Here is a 16652-nt window from a genome sequence, read left to right as displayed (position 1 = left end):
TACGAGTCATGAGTTGGGAACGTTATCTCTAGACTACGGAGGCCGCTTACTTCCATTGTTAATTATTAATCAAGTTTTTTTTCCTCTCGCTCCCACTTTGGAGCATATAGTGCTGATTTCTCAGTTTCTTTATCATTTTTACGGACTGTAGGATTCCTTGGACGGGTGTTCAGTTCATCACAAGGTGTTTGGTTAAACACAGGACAACACAAACACAGAAAAATGCACGCACTCCCCAAACCACAATCCCAGCTTCTGACCGCTTGGCTACCATGACTGGCATTAATCAAATATAGTAATTAATATTGTATTCACCATTGTAGAAGATGTTCAGAATGTCTACCCTCTTCTGTGAACCATCTCGGGAAACTTGTTGCAATTCACATTGCTAAATGTTGTAAATTACTTCACGAATATTCTGTTTTAGAGCCTCCAGGTCGTGTGGATTGTTGGCATACACAACACTAGAGTTTTCCCCACAAATAAAAATCACATGGATTTAGATTTGGGGATCTAACGGGACACAAACCTTTGCTAATAATTGTATTGTCCCTATTCAGTTTGCCAAACAAACCGCGTAATGCTTGGACAGTTTCTTTAGCTGAGTGTTTGTGGAGTAGCGCTGTCTTGCATAAAATAACCAAATCTTTCTTCTGTAGATTCCAGATTAACGCAAAATGGATTGAGTATTTCATTAATATATCGTTGAGCATCAAGAGTTCCTTTGTAAATTATTGGTCCAGTTATACGGTTTGTGCTAATCGCACACAATATGCGTATTTCTTCGTGATAAAGGGGAGGTTGAATTAGGACATGAAAATATTCACTACTCGAATACCTGTTTTGTGAGTTAACGTATCCTGAGTGGTTAAAATTAGCCTCATCTGTGAGCTTAGGGTCAAGAAGCCTGTCAGGCACGATTGATAAACTAATTACAAAACCTCACTCTTTTTTCATGATCAGTAGGTTTAATTTCAGGAACAACAGTAATTTTATATGGAAAAATATGAAACAGTTTAGTTGATGTCCATGCACTGCCTACAGAAACACCACTTTGTTGTGCAATCGCCGCAAAGATTTTCGAGGAGAATTTTCTGATCGTGACCGATGTCATCAAGTTGTCCCTCAGAACACAATTTCTTTTTAATGGTTTTCTGTCAGTTAAAATGCCATGGGTTCAAACTTTCTTTGCTAATTTGGAAATTGTATCTCCAGATGGACATGTTGTGTCTGGCAATTTACAGTGAAATTTTCTCTTGCATGAGTTGTATGACTTTTGTTTTACATAAAAATCATATATGAAGACTCTGTGTTCTAAATTGTATCTCACATGAGCCCTAATGACACAGCACAGAGCACTATATAAAGAAAGTTCTGTAACGCTTGATGATGAGACACTGATTGACTCATTGATGAGGTGACCACCAAAAGATTCACCCTCAGTTTGTCGGGGAATCCTGTGAGTCCTGAGTTGACATATTGACAAGCCCCCAGGATGTCTGATAAGCCTGCACAATGAATGCTCTGTGTTGTAACCAGTCATTACCTTACCAGCGTAAATTTATATTTGTTACTTAGTACCAATTTTATTCTAAATGTAACGTATGCCGAGTCTTGCATTAACTGTTCTTAGAATTCATGATGAGCAATGTACAGATAAAAGCCTACTAGAAGGTTCTTTCATAGTCGGTATGGTATGTGAATGATTTATTCATCCCACTGCCAGTCTGATAAAAGAAGCTTCCAGAATGTTCTCGGTCTATGAAATGGTAGAAGAAGCTTTGAGAATAATCTGGAAACAGAAGGTTATAGATATTATGTCATCTGACAGTATTTAAAGAGGTTGATCCCCAGATGATGGACAAGTAGAGAGGTAGCACTCCATAACTCAGTGAGTGGACATGTAGATTCAGCTGGGAGACTGACGTATACTGTAACGTTGTGTTGTGAATCTTGAAGTGTGTACAAAAGTGCAATTGAATTCGTAAGTGACCACTGCTTGTAACTATGCAGTGCTGTTAATAAAGAGTGTATTATTAATATCGAGTTGTGATCCAGAGACTCCTTCACCAAGAAATCCTCTTTCGTCAGGAGCAAGCCCGTTAAGCCCTGAGGAGAGAATCTCATTGCTCAACCCAGAACATTATCCTCTTTCTAGCCCCAAGCACCTCAATGTGGTTCCCAGACCACACAACGGCACCCTGTCAACCATGAAGGTGCAGAGTGATGACTATGCAAAGCCCCCAGCAAAAGGACTGTTAGAGTTATGTTGCATTGAAGGGAAGTCACTCCTGCAGTGATCAAGAAATCAACATTATTTAATGACACCCAACTACAACAAATGAAATGTTTAGTTTTTAGTATTTTAATAATTTAATGTTCTGCATATAATTTTTTTTTGTGTGGCATTAACACTGACAGGTAGCACATATGACCTCCCCCAGTTTTAACATGGCCCATTGTAGGGGGAAATATTGTCAAAGTAGAGAATAAGTAAATAATTTACCTGATGATGCCCATAAATGTGCTGTAAAATAGTGTATAAAGTTTATACATAAATTGTGGTGATGGAACCCACCACCATTGTTGGCTAGTGTATCATGAGTATACAGTGGAACCTCGCTTAACGAGCACATCTCATAATGAGTAATTCGCATAACGAGCAAAACAAATTTGTAAAAAAATGACTCGCTTAACGAGTAACGTTTCGCATAATGAGTGACGAGAAGGGAAGTCCCAGATTGTGCGCTTGCTACATCAGTCTGTGTTCAGCACTCGTCCCGCTCATCTTAGCGTCGCTTGTGATCACGCATTTTTCCAAACTTGTGTTCAGACATATTACTCGTATTTGTGATTTTTTTTTGTGCAAAGTTTAATAACCCTTGCAAAAATGTCCCCGAAGAAAAAGCCACAAAAAGACAGCTATGAGAGAATAAAATAACCGTAGAAATGAAACGTAAAATCATTGAAAAGCGAGAACGAGGTGTGAGCGTGGCTGATCTAGCACACACATACAATTGGTCTACGTCAACTCTACTGCCGTGATGACGGGTGGTTAAACAAAATACTAAATTACTACGTCAGCCGTCTCTCTTTGGCTAAACCCACCTCTGCCACCACTTGTGCCATAATGGGGGGTTTTTTAGTAATTACAAAAAAAAAACAGTAGCTCACGGAAGTCTCTCTGTTGGCTCCTGTCACTCAGGAGCCTCTCCCCTTTCCTCGGCTTATTCTTCCTGTACGGACTGCTGTTGCTCCCTGGCTGTGAGCTCACAGTTCCCATGAGGTGTAGGGTAACGCAGGAGCAGTAAGGGGAAGGAGCATAACGGGTGTACCAATAAAGTTCTCTACATTTCCATCCTACTCTATTCTTCTAGTACCTACATACATACACATATATACAGTAATTAATGCTGACTGCTGTTGGGTCACACAGTGATCACATATATTCGTTATCCCTCCTGTACTGACACATGGTACCTTAGCCTGTGCTGTTGCTCATTTTAGTCACTGGGTTTGCACTTTAATAATATCACCTTATAGTTCATGGCTAATATGAGTAGTTCGACTTACTTGAGACTGAGATGCAGATGAGCACCTACCACCACTTTGTTGGTGCCATGACGGACATAGCCTCTGGCTACACTCCTTGAAAATGATTGTTTGATTAGCCTCGAATATTTCCCATTTCGATACTTTTGTACTTTGAAATTGATGGCTCATCAACTTCCGGGAGGGTGAGCTCCTGCCCCTTTCTGACGTTATTTCTAAGGGTGACTAGTGCTCATTGGATAATTACTTTTCACGGCGGCAAATCCTGTTCTGCCCGCCTCTGTCTACTCAGCATTTCTATTTCTTCCAGTGTTTTACCTTTATGAGCTCGCTTCTGCGTTGTCAGCACGGCTGTGCTGAGCTCTGACATTCCTTTTTCCAGGCTGTGTTCCCTTCCACGTTTCACAAACATGGACCTTGTGTCAGCATAAACCTTCTTACAATCCAAAACATAATGTCGATGCCCCCCCCCCATATTACATTTGTAAATTTGGGGCATAACATAAACGATTTGCACTGTCCTCAAGAACAAGGACAAGATTAAGGAGATAGATGCTTCAAAGGGAGTTACAAGAATTATACACAACGGTTACATATTCTTGATGATGTTGAAAGGTTGCTCCTCATATGGATAAACAAAAAGCAATTGCAAGGCGACACTACTTGTATTAACGAGAACGTAATTTGTGAGAAGGCGAAAGTGATTTTCACTGACCTCTTTTAACACTTTGTGGACTGCTCACACATTAATACGTTTCTCGCTTTTAAATGTGGCGGACTGGACGTGTTTTAATATGTTTTTAGAACACTATAAGTTGCAACACACTATAAATTGCTCTGCCGCCACCCAGCTTGCACATAGCTGCCTGCAGCTGCGTGATAAGCCTTTGGAATGTTTGCTGACTAATCAGTTACATGACCTCGCTGCAACTGTATACCCCTGCAAAGGAAAATAAATGCCTTTATTTCTTCAAGCCATACGTAGCAAGCTGTCAGTAGTGCAATATGCGAACATATAATCCTTGGAAACTTACAAAGTATGGCCTACTTGTTCGTGTAGTTAGTGAAAGCACTTCATGCTATATTGGAAATTTAGAAATTTATTCTGGTGAAGGAAAGAAATTACAAGAAACTGTTCTTTACGTTTCAGAACCCTATCTTGATCAAAATTACCATCTCTATCAAGACAATTATTATAACAGTGTGGCAACTGCAGAACACCTACTTTCGAGAAATGTATGTGTTTGTGGAACAATTAAGGTGAACAGAGGCCTTCCTCCAGATCTGAAAGAGGGATGTAAATCCCTGAAATGTGGTGACACCACATTCAGTAGGAAGGGGGCATATTCTTCTTCAGTCCTGGAGGGATACTCGTGTTGTGAATACGATTTCCACAATTCATGGTTGATGTTCAAAGGAGACATGGACAGGTAAAGAAGCCTGTTTGTATTTCCGAGTATAATATGTTCATGAAGGGAGTTGATAGAGCCGATCAGTACTTGGCCTATTATCCTCTTCCTCGGAAAACAGTAAAGTGAAAGAAAGTTGCCTTGTGGCTTATAAATTGTGCCATTTCCAATTCATTTTTGGTTTTCAAAAGTCTAAACCCTCATTAAAAATTGAAATACAAGGCATTTCTGCTGAATGTCGCAAAATTCTGGGTTACAGACCACATGGTGGTGGCAGAACCGGTGGCAGACACAGTCTTAGTGTGACCGGGCCTGTCTACTCCCACCCCACGCAGGCCTGATTTTGACCCCCCTGGCCGACTGTCGGGTGATATGCGGAAACATACCCTCGCAAAAATTGTGAAGAGTGAACATTTCAAGGGGAAGCATCCTTCTAGGCAATGCTGTGTTTGCGCAGTTCACAAGAAAAGGAGTACGGCTGTCTACATTTGCAAGTTTTGTGTAATCCACTTCACAGAAGGGAATGTTTCGAGAAAAATAACACCCTCAAGCACTTCTAGGAGCATTGGTAAGTGTTCTCAAAAATTTTTAGTTCATAAAATTAATTAGGAGATTTTATATTAATTTTTAAAGTGAACAGTGCAAGTGTTAGGATAGTAGGTTTAATAATGGCGGTCCTCAGGGTGATTTAAATATTTTAATTGCCAGTCTGCAAAGTGTTAAGAAGTTGCAAGGATCATCAACAGCCGAAGAAGAAGCATTTAAGGGAAGCTGTGGGTGGTTCAAGAAGTTTAAGAGAAGAACCGGCATCCACAGCGTTGTAAGGCACGGTGAAGCAGCAAGTTCCGACACAAAGGCAGCAGAGAACTTCATCGGTGACTTCCAGAAGCTCGTAGATTCTGAGGGTTACCTGCTGCAAGAGTTTTTTTTATTGCGACGAGACGGATCTCTTCTGGAAAAAGATGCTGCAGCGAACCTATATAACAGCAGAGGATAATGCATTGCCTGGCCATAAGCCAATGAAAGACCATCTCACGCTTCTATTTTGTGGCAATGCAAGCGGCGATTTGCAAATTAAACTGCTGCTTGTTTACCATTCAGAATCTCCACGAGCCTTCAAGAAGTGTGAAGTCCAGAAGAGCAGGCTAAATGTGATGTGGAAGTCCAACAACAAGGCTTGGGTGACATGTGACCTTTTTACTGATTGGATCAATGAAGTGTTTGGTCCTTCTGTGAAAAAATATTTGCTAGAGATGAATCTGTCACTCCATGTCTTGCTTGTTATGGACAACGCTCCTGCCCATCCTCCAGACCTACAAGATGACCTCCTTGAAGAATTTAAATTCATCAAGATCCAGTTTCAGCCTCCCAAAACCACTCCGTTACTCCAGCCTATGGACCAGCAGGTTATTTCTAATGTTATATTTTAGCGTCCTGTTGCACTGATTTAAGTTCATGATTTGTTTATTCCGTCTTGCAGTGCAGTGAGAGAAGAAGATAGATAAGTGTATGCACTGCAAGACGGAATAAACAAATCATGAGGTTATTTCTAACTTTAAGAAGCTGTACACTAAAGCACTCTTCGAGCGTTCTTTTGAGGTTTTGGAAATATCATTTCAACATCGTTGCTTGCCTCAAGATGATCGTAAAGGCATGGGAAGGGGTTACTAAGAGAACCCTCACTTCTGCTTGGAAGAAGCTTTGGCTGGAGAGCGTTTTCGAATGTGACTTTGAGGGGTTTGAGATAGCACCTGTGGAGCCTGTAGTCAACAGGATTGTTTCTTTGGCCAAGATCATGGGGCTGGAGGTGGATAACAATGATATCGATGAGCTTGTGGAAGAGCACAGCCAAAAGCTGATCACCGAAGAGCTTATGGTGTTGCATTGTGTTTCACAGCAAGAAATTGTGGAGTAGAGTTTGTCAGAGGAGGAGGAGTGGGAGGTAACAGCAGAGCAAAAATCTTCTGGCCCAATCAGAGAAATGCTGAAAGCATGGGAAACTGCGGCATCGTACATTGAGAAGCATCACCCTAATAAGGCAGTGGCTATGCGCGCTACAAATTTATTTAATGATAATGCTGTGTCGCATTTTCTCCAAATTTTGAAGCATTGGCAAAGACAAATGTCTCTAGACAGCTTTCTAGTAAAAAAGAATTAGATATGTATCATAAATAATACTTACTTACTTACTCACTCATGGAGTTGAGCCCTTCTTGAGGAGCCGCCAATTCTGCAGCTACTCAAGAATTTCTCAGCATTTTATGGAACCTGAAGGTTCATCACCGTGTTCATAAGAGCCCTCCACTGGTTCCTATCCTGAGTCAGATCTATCCAATCCATAACATCCCACCCTATCTCTCCAAGATACATTCTAATATTGTCCACCCACCTACGCCTTGGTCTTCCCTGTGGTCTCTTTCCTTCTGGTTTTCCCACCAATATCCTATATGCATTCCTTGTCTCCCCCATTCGTGCTACATGACCTGCCCACCTCATTCTCCTTGGCTTGATCATTCTAATTATACTTGGAGAAGAGTACAAGTTATGAAGCTCCTCATTATGCAGTTTTCTCCAACCTCCTGTCACTTCATCTCTCTTTGGTCCAAATATTCTCCTCTACACCCTCTTCTCAAGCACCCTCAGTCTGTGTTCCTCCATTCATTCATTCATTATTGGAGGGGGTGGGTTTCCCCATGCACTTAGACCAGTTATTGGTCCACTGTGGGTCCCCCTTTAATTTCTACTGTCTCCATACCCTACCGGTACTGGTGCTCACTATCAGCCCCTTTCTGCCAGCGAGGTCGGCCCTCTACTGGCAGTGGTATCTGATAATTAGTCCCTTTCTGTCAGCGAGGTTGGCCCTCATTTGGCAGTGGTACCTAAATGCTTTCCCCATCTACCGGAGGCATTGGAAACTACTTGGGCAGGAAAATTTGCCTAATTTAGCTCAGAGGTCTCCTAGAGACATGAGGTTCTTTTATGTGCCGTAAATCTATGACATGGGACCGACGGCTTGAAGTCCCTCCCGGATGACTTGTTCCCTGAGTTATTCTGCTCTTAAGAATTCCACGACTTCCGCTGGGTTTGAACGCACGTACCTTGAGTCATGAGGTGGGAATGTTAGCCCTAGACTACGGAGGCCGCATGTTCCTCCCTTAATGGTATCATAAATAATAAACTAATTATTTCAATTTTTTTTTTGTTTTCTGCAAATTGAATTCGCATTCCAGGTTGGGTCATTGCTCATAGAAGAAAAAATGATTCATGCTCCTTAACAATGCATATACAATTTTCTTTGAATAAACGTTATACATAATTTTTTTTTAGTTTTTCGGCATGGAACACATTGTCGTATTTTATATTAATTTATATGGGAAAAATTATTTCGCTTAATGAGTGTTTCGCATTACGAGTAAGATTCTGGAATGAATTATGCTCGTTAAGTGAGGTTCCACTGTACTAGAATTTAATGGAAATTGTTTAGACCTTGAGAGACTTCACTATTTAGTTCAAAATATACAATACAATGAAAATATTCTGCTAACTCTTATTATCTCCAGTTATGTTTGGAACACAGAGGAGACAAAAATACTTAGCTGAACTGGATTTTTAGTCACAGTTAACAGAGTAGAAGTTTTAATGTGTGGAGGAAAGTTTACCAGTTAAGATCTAAAAGTTTGTGATGATGGTATATTTCTACAGGTATTATGTTTTTGGACATAATCCTCTGGATTTTCTAAAATATCAAAATTGATAAAAGAAAAGAATACACCAAACATTAATATGAGAAATTGTAATTTTGTTTTTAAGAGATATAGTTTTATCCTGAATGCTTCAGGGCAGTCAGTAAAATTAGTGTTAAACTGCCAGAACATAAGCTTGTAAGAATAATTTCCTGGCTCGCCCCTCCCCAATCCTGGAAAGAATCCTGCAGTTGTCATTGGTCTCTAACCTGACATAACATAATTTAACCTACTGGCAATATATGTACCAAAGTATTTAATGTGCTAAAAAGAGCCGACAAACCCAGCAATATTATATGACCTGTTCAGTGCATGAATTTGGCATTATTTATTAAGATTCAAGTACAGCTCAATGTGTTGATCCCCCATTCTCCCTGTTGCTTATCGTAATTGGAAATCAGTAGAAATGGCAGTGTTTTAAAATACTGTGAGGCTTATCGCATCATATACCTGATGCACTCCATCATCCCATTTCTAAAGTTGTTTTTCTTTGAATGGAGATCAAGTTAAAGCACATTTTAGTGAAACTGCATGAACACAGTTGTATATCCACATCTGTGTATGATTTAATTAAGGATACTTCCAGTAGCTTGAAGGATATAGTGTCAGATGATGGAAAGGTTAGTGAATAATGAATTGAAAAGTATGAGAAAGGAAGCAGTTGTGGCCTAATTGAAGGCACTGTCCTGGCATTTTCAGGGATGAAGGGAACCACAAATCCCTGTCAGGATGGCCAATTTTGGGGCTGAGATCCAACCTGGTACCTCCTGAAGGTGAAGGGGTGTGACCCACTGTACTACAACTATTTCAGTAGCAACTGTAACAAGTACTGAGGTAAATTTGAAGTTTTTATGGCAGTTGCAGTGAAAAGCATGGCCTGTAACACTGTGTTGTTCAGAGAGATCTCTGATGTTTTGGAGATTCACTCTGTGATCCTGAAGATGGAGGTGGTATGATCCTTCAGAACATCATCATCTCTTGAAACTATGTGACTGTACAACTGAGAATGTACTTTCAAGTAATGAGCTTTTTAGTTGAAAGATTCTGTAACAGTTTAACTCCACATGTTTAAAAAAATTGATGCAAGGACACTGCACATACTTTTTATATATGCTTGACAAATCACAGCCTTCTGCTGTTATGAATTAAATATTTGCATCTCTTAAAAATAATAGTCTTAATTTAATCTGTCGGTAATACAATTGGCAATTTTGATCAAATTTATGAAGTCATTCTTGAGAAAACTGCTGGGTTCTGTTATTTGAATCCCGTTATGTTTACGATTTTGTGATCTACAAAATATTTTTTTAAGTCCATTGTCTATGTAGATGATTAAAGTTGAATAAAATTAGTCTGTTTTCCAGAAAGGTGATATTTTGTATTTGAGCTGCTAGATGATGTACTGTTATTTTCTTGTAAATACCACCTATACAATGTTATTTATGTAGGTAGTCTCCATGATTTACTGAAATGTAAACAAAATCAAGAATTTTTTTGGGGGGGGGGGAAATCACAATTTTGTGCCTAGGAGTCCCTGTGAAGGGTCAAAATTTTTGGAACTAGAATGCTGATATTCACTGTTTGAGGGATAAAATCTGAAATATCGGATATTAAAGAAATCCATCCAACAAGCATGGACCAATGAGACATGCATGCTTGCAGGTGTGTGTGCATATAACAGACAAATTGCATTCCAGAAGCTGCTTTTTCTTATTCAGGGGTGCTGAAAACATGTAAATCTGTCAGAATCATGGAATAAATTCTGTGCATAATCACAGTACTTCTGCAAACTATGTATACCAGTAAGTAAAGACGGTAATAATTGATGAAATAATGCTGCTGAGGTTGAGAAATAAGTGGTTTACATCTAGGTGCAGAGGAAACCTTTATGTTCATGTCTTGTTACCTTAATGTGTGACATATTGTAAAAGCAGCTAATAGATTATTAATGCATGAGAGTTTGGAACTTTTGGAATTCCAATGAGAGATGAAGTGTACATTCATGAAGAAGTTAAAAACACATTAGAGTTTTCAGTATTTAGTTTAGATTGTTTTTTCCTCTCATTTAAAAATTTTCTGGTTTTGTATCACACGTAAGTGTGACCTGTTACATTCAGGAAACCTCATAGTTTATTGAGAGCACTGGAGAACTGGGTAATGGTAGTAAGCAAAATGTTAGTTCCTACATAGAGGAAGTAACAGGAAGTCAGAGAAAATTGCATAACAATCTTCATAACTAAGACATTCCATGCCAAATCAACCAATGCATGGTGGCAGCTGAATTTTTTATTACAATGAAACTTTGTGTGTTTATAGGCTGCTGTGACCTAAGAAAGTGGCAAAATGCTGCAGCCAATAACCCAGCTGTTTTGAAGGTACAGAATGCTAAAGTTTTTGGGATGCAGACATTCATTCTTCTGTCTAGTAGTATCAATACATTCAGAAAAATATTTTCTGTTTCTAAAACATACAGGTGTTTTTCTGTGATATTTGTTTCATATGAAGTGCATAATAGAAGCTATTTAATTGTGTAGTAAGTTCTATTGTGTTATGAATTCTTCAAAATATATAAAAGAAAACTGTAAATTTACATTAAAAAGACATACAGCTTCCAGTTACATAAAAGTTAATACAATTTTTATGTTTTTGGGCATTATCCATCATCCTATTTCTGTTTATTTAAAATAGCGTTTTGGAGACTGCATTCTGTCTCTGTCTTCCAGTTGAATCTACTTGGTTGGGCCCAGTCAGTAGAGGTAGTCCGTATCTCTGGACACCAGCAAAAACACAAGATAGGGTCTGTAAACCAAGCACATCACAAACCATCTGCAAGAGTTAAGATAAACATTAAAAAAACTCCATACACAGGAGGCCTCACACCTATGCCCTTGCACTGTTTCATGGCTATTCTTGTTAAAATCAGAATACTATCCGAATAAAAGTCAGCATTAAAGAGACAGTTTTTCTGCATGGTAACAACATTAAAAACACAGTTTTCACACATGCTATACACTGATTTTCAGACATCTGTTGTGATAATGGAGTCCAGATGGGAGAGATGTTCAAGCTGGGTTGACTGATTGGGTGATCTACCAGAGGCATGTGGGTGGATTCCTTGTGTTTCCTGTAGGCAGTGTTTGGTTCAGTCTTCAGTTCTCTCCAATATATTTTGTGGCCGACTAAGCTGTAACCTTGTCCCTTGTTTATAACATCATGGCATGGACAATTAAAATCAGAATACTATCCGAATAAAAGTCAGCATTAAAGAGACAGTTTTTCTGCATGGTAACAACATTAAAAACACAGTTTTCACACATGCTATACACTGATTTTCAGACATCTGTTGTGATAATGGAGTCCAGATGGGAGAGATGTTCAAGCTGGGTTGACTGATTGGATGATCTACCAGAGGCATGTGGGTGGATTCCTTGTGTTTCCTGTAGGCAGTGTTTGGTTCAGTCTTCAGTTCTCTCCAATATATTTTGTGGCCGACTAAGCTGTAACCTTGTCCCTTGTTTATAACATCATGGCATGGACAATTAAAATCAGAATACTATCCGAATAAAAGTCAGCATTAAAGAGACAGTTTTTCTGCATGGTAACAACATTAAAAACACAGTTTTCACACATGCTATACACTGATTTTCAGACATCTGTTGTGATAATGGAGTCCAGATGGGAGAGATGTTCAAGCTGGGTTGACTGATTGGATGATCTACCAGAGGCATGTGGGTGGATTCCTTGTGTTTCCTGTAGGCAGTGTTTGGTTCAGTCTTCAGTTCTCTCCAATATATTTTGTGGCCGACTAAGCTGTAACCTTGTCCCTTGTTTATAACATCATGGCATGGACAATTAAAATCAGAATACTATCCGAATAAAAGTCAGCATTAAAGAGACAGTTTTTCTGCATGGTAACAACATTAAAAACACAGTTTTCACACATGCTATACACTGATTTTCAGACATCTGTTGTGATAATGGAGTCCAGATGGGAGAGATGTTCAAGCTGGGTTGACTGATTGGATGATCTACCAGAGGCATGTGGGTGGATTCCTTGTGTTTCCTGTAGGCAGTGTTTGGTTCAGTCTTCAGTTCTCTCCAATATATTTTGTGGCCGACTAAGCTGTAACCTTGTCCCTTGTTTATAACATCATGGCATGGACAATAGAAATCACAGTTCTTTTATTGTTGTGCATGGATTTGCTGCTGCAGAGATGTGTTTACCAGGCAATGTCCACTGCTTGGACTGAAGAAAGCATCATTCCTCTGTCGCTATACCATTGCTGCTTTCATGTCTGTAGCTGCGGGAATGTGTTTACCAAGCCATGGCCCAGAAACAGCCCTAGTATATCAGCCTATCTCACAGTTGTTGCATAGCAACGGCTCTGAATGCTACAATATTCTTAGTGTTTTAATATTTTCCACCAATACTGTCTAAATTATTTCTGTTGTTTTCCCATGTTGTACTTCCTGTCTGACTGCACCCTTTCATGTCTGTTGTTCATTATCAGGTATCATTACTTTGAGGGTATCTAAGTGAAGGTCAAGGAAGAGAAGGGGCACAACAGTACTTGGAAATACAAGTCTCGCCCACCTCACCCTATGCAGTGGCATCTACATATTTTCATGTTCCATTCCTGAGAGGATAATGACACTTGATAGCAAAATGTTTGCCATTTTGCAGTGTACATCCATGACATTGAGATCTTTAGTTTTTAATTTAGTTATGGTCATGGTCTCTAAGAAGTGAGTAGTACTTGATCTTAACATGAAAGCATAAATGTCTGAAATAAGGAAAAAGAACTGTCCGTGAAAGAAATCATGACAGAGTTTATTGTTGGGAAAACTCAGGTGTATTGTATTAAAAAGTCAAGTGAGAAGTAATAAATGAGTGGTATAATTGTTGCATTGGGTCAAACAAATGAAAGCTAAGAAAACCTGGAAATGAGGATATAAGTGAAATTGTATGGGAGTAGTTTGTAAGTGTGGGAGCTAGAGACTTATGAATACATGAACCAGTGATACAGAACATGCGAAAGAAGTGAGTAAAGGACTAGGTGAAATTGGCTGTAAGCAATCTAACAGATTGGTCAAATCCTAAGTCAGAGCCAGAATTACTTAACATCTGGTGGTTTACTGCCAGTCAGTTCATCTTGGTGTTAGGTCTCTTTGAGACTCATGACCAGAATTTTTTCTTCCAACTGAACTATTGTGGTAGTAGACCTTTTGTAACATCCTCTCTGATTAGAAGATAAGTTTGTCTCTTATAAATGTACTTGGATTTTTTGTCAGGTATACATTTGACTGCCTCTGTGGTCTAGTGGTCAGAGTTCTTGGCTACAGAACCAGAGGTCTGGTTTCGATTCCCAGCACTACCAGAATTTCTGAGAAGCAGTGGGTCTGGAACGGGGTTCACTCAGCCTTATGATGATAAGTGAGGAGTTATTTCAAGGAAATAGCGATTCCGGTCTAGGAAACCGAAATTAACGGCTGTGGGGATTTGTTACGGTGACCACTCTATCTGCTAAAGTTGGCGCTAACTTCGCTGAGAAGCGGTGGTTGCTCAGTTCACTTGTGGACTAAAACCACAAATTTTTTTATACATTTCACATATATAACATGCTATTGAAAATTTTTCGTTTTGCACTATGCACAAGTTCTTTTGTCAGTACATGCTTTACAGAGCAGATCATGCCTATCTTACATACCTTATGCTACAACAGCAGCTTAGTCAGTTGAATGGTCATAAGCTTGACCACCGTCAAGTATAAGCCTCATATTTTCTGTGCCTGACTTCACTTTGTCCTATACCATGAACATATTCATTCTCTTGATTTTGTGTGACTTCTGCTTGTTGCCTGTGCAATTTTATTATATACTCATACACATACGGAAGGTTGGAAGCTGTGTGCAAATTGCAGACTAGTGTGCACATTGAAAAATTTCCAATGGTGCACAGAACCTAATTTTATAGTCACTGCCATTTTAAGGGGGTATGTGGTAGCGTAGTGGTTAAGGTACTATGCTACAAGCCAGAAGGTCACGGTTCGAGTCCCGATGAGGTCATTAGATTTTTTCAATTGACTTAATCCTTCCAGCCACACTAGGCCCTGGGGTTTACTCAGCCTCTAACAGAAATGAGTACCAGGAATTAATTAAATAATTTTCCTGGGGAGTGAAGTGCAGCTGGTGCGTAAGGCTGACAACCTTACCACCATCTTTGAGCCGATTGTCAAGGTAATGTGGGACCCTTAACGTCTCACAACCCTATGGGCCTTCATGGCCTGTTACAGGGATAGCTTTACTTTACTTTTTACTGCAATTTTAAGAGGTAAGTGTCTTCTGCTAATTCACAGGCAGGGAAGTGTAAGTAGTTACAGATCTAACCACAGCCTTATGGAGGGTTAGTTTAATGTTGGCGCTTAAATGTTCACTTTTGAAGACTGGCCAACTTTTCTCATTTATCCTTGCAATTTTAACGCTCTTCGCCCCACGTTTGGCACCACCTCTTTTTATAACCGTTCTTCACCCAACGTTGCTGGATGTCACCTCTTTATAATCGCCCAGTGGCCCCTACGATTGGCATCACCTCTTTATAATTGTCGTTTACCCACCGTCTCTACCCCTTTAGCTTGCCACACGTTCATTGCTGTTTTCCTTTGTTCTTCTTTGGTTGGGTGCCAGTAAGCTCAACTGGTGTCGGCTTGCAATAATTATGGATTTGATTATGAAAGTGAACTAAATGTGATAGGTAACTAGTTCATCTGTGGGTAAAGTTGAGAGTCTTTTTCAGAGCGTTTGACGAGGGCCTCGCTTAGACAGAGGAGTGATTAGCGCGATGCTACCTTTGCACATAAACACAGTGATCATTTATTAACACTTTTACTCGCTCAATAACACACACAGTTAATGTAGTGGATACTTGTACATAAGTCCTTATATAGCTTAGTCCTGGTACACCAGAAGTTATCAGAATAGTTTACACTTTGGCTTGTTGAATTTAGGCTTTGTCCAGAACAGCGGTGATACAAATTTTGCATCTAAACAGTTGACAAGTTGGCAGACAGCTGAACTTGGTGACTGACTTTCTTGAAGACCCTGAGGTCCCTGGTCGTCAATTCCTCAGTGAAGTCGCTCCCCCTAAATTCCACTGATTGGGTAATTTTGAAATCTAGGAATTCACACAAATTTTGGATCTCTAATCAGCTAGCTGTAGTGTGGGATTCTGACCCTTAAAGTCCTAATGTCCTTTTTGACAGCTCACTGATGGATAACCCGCTTGGAGTGGGTCTCCTGCATGCCCTCTTTTAAGTTATGCTGTGCTGGAACTACCAGAGATCGTATTCTCAAAGTTTGCCGCTCTGCTACTCACAGACAAAATTTCTAAGAGAGCCACAGGGGTGCTTCCNAACGTCTCACAACCCTATGGGCCTTCATGGCCTGTTACAGGGATAGCTTTACTTTACTTTTTACTGCAATTTTAAGAGGTAAGTGTCTTCTGCTAATTCACAGGCAGGGAAGTGTAAGTAGTTACAGATCTAACCACAGCCTTATGGAGGGTTAGTTTAATGTTGGCGCTTAAATGTTCACTTTTGAAGACTGGCCAACTTTTCTCATTTATCCTTGCAATTTTAATGCTCTTCGCCCCACATTTGGCACCACCTCTTTTTATAACCACTCTTCACCCAACGTTGCTGGATGTCACCTCTTTATAATCGCCCAGTGGCCCCTATGTTTGGCATCACCTCTTTGTAATCGTCGTTTACCCACCTTCTCTACCCCTTTAGCTTGCCACACGTTCATTGCTCTTTTCCTTTGTTCTTCTTTGGTTGGGTGCCAGTAAGCTCAACTGGTGTCGGCTTGCAATAATTATGGATTTGATTATGAAAGTGAACTAAATGTGATAGGTAACTAGTTCATCTGTGGGTAAAGTTGAGAGTCTTTTTCA

At 39.8% G+C, this 16652-nt stretch overlaps 1 protein-coding gene across 4 annotated transcripts in view; it reads left to right on the top strand.

The window, feature by feature from the left end:
• Positions 1 to 16652, top strand: part of LOC111871766 (kinesin-like protein KIF3B) — a 102045-nt gene that overhangs the window by 4995 nt on the left and 80398 nt on the right. The window contains exons 1-3 of one of the 4 annotated variants that reach the window (XM_023865075.2): positions 5392 to 5529; positions 9404 to 9538; positions 11021 to 11079. The exons of 1 other annotated variant lie outside the window; for it this stretch is intronic. The gene's annotated coding sequence lies outside the window, so the exon portion shown is untranslated. Of the gene's footprint in view, positions 1 to 5391; positions 5530 to 9403; positions 9539 to 11020; positions 11080 to 16652 lie in introns of those variants that run through there. 2 more of the 4 variants (XM_023865076.2, XM_023865077.2) reach the window with 2 other exon arrangements.

The sequence above is a fragment of the Cryptotermes secundus genome, unplaced genomic scaffold (assembly GCF_002891405.2).
Source record: "Cryptotermes secundus unplaced genomic scaffold, Csec_1.0 scaffold742, whole genome shotgun sequence".
NCBI classification, from domain to species: Eukaryota; Metazoa; Arthropoda; class Insecta; order Blattodea; family Kalotermitidae; genus Cryptotermes; species Cryptotermes secundus.
This window is presented reverse-complemented; position numbering and strand designations above follow the sequence as displayed.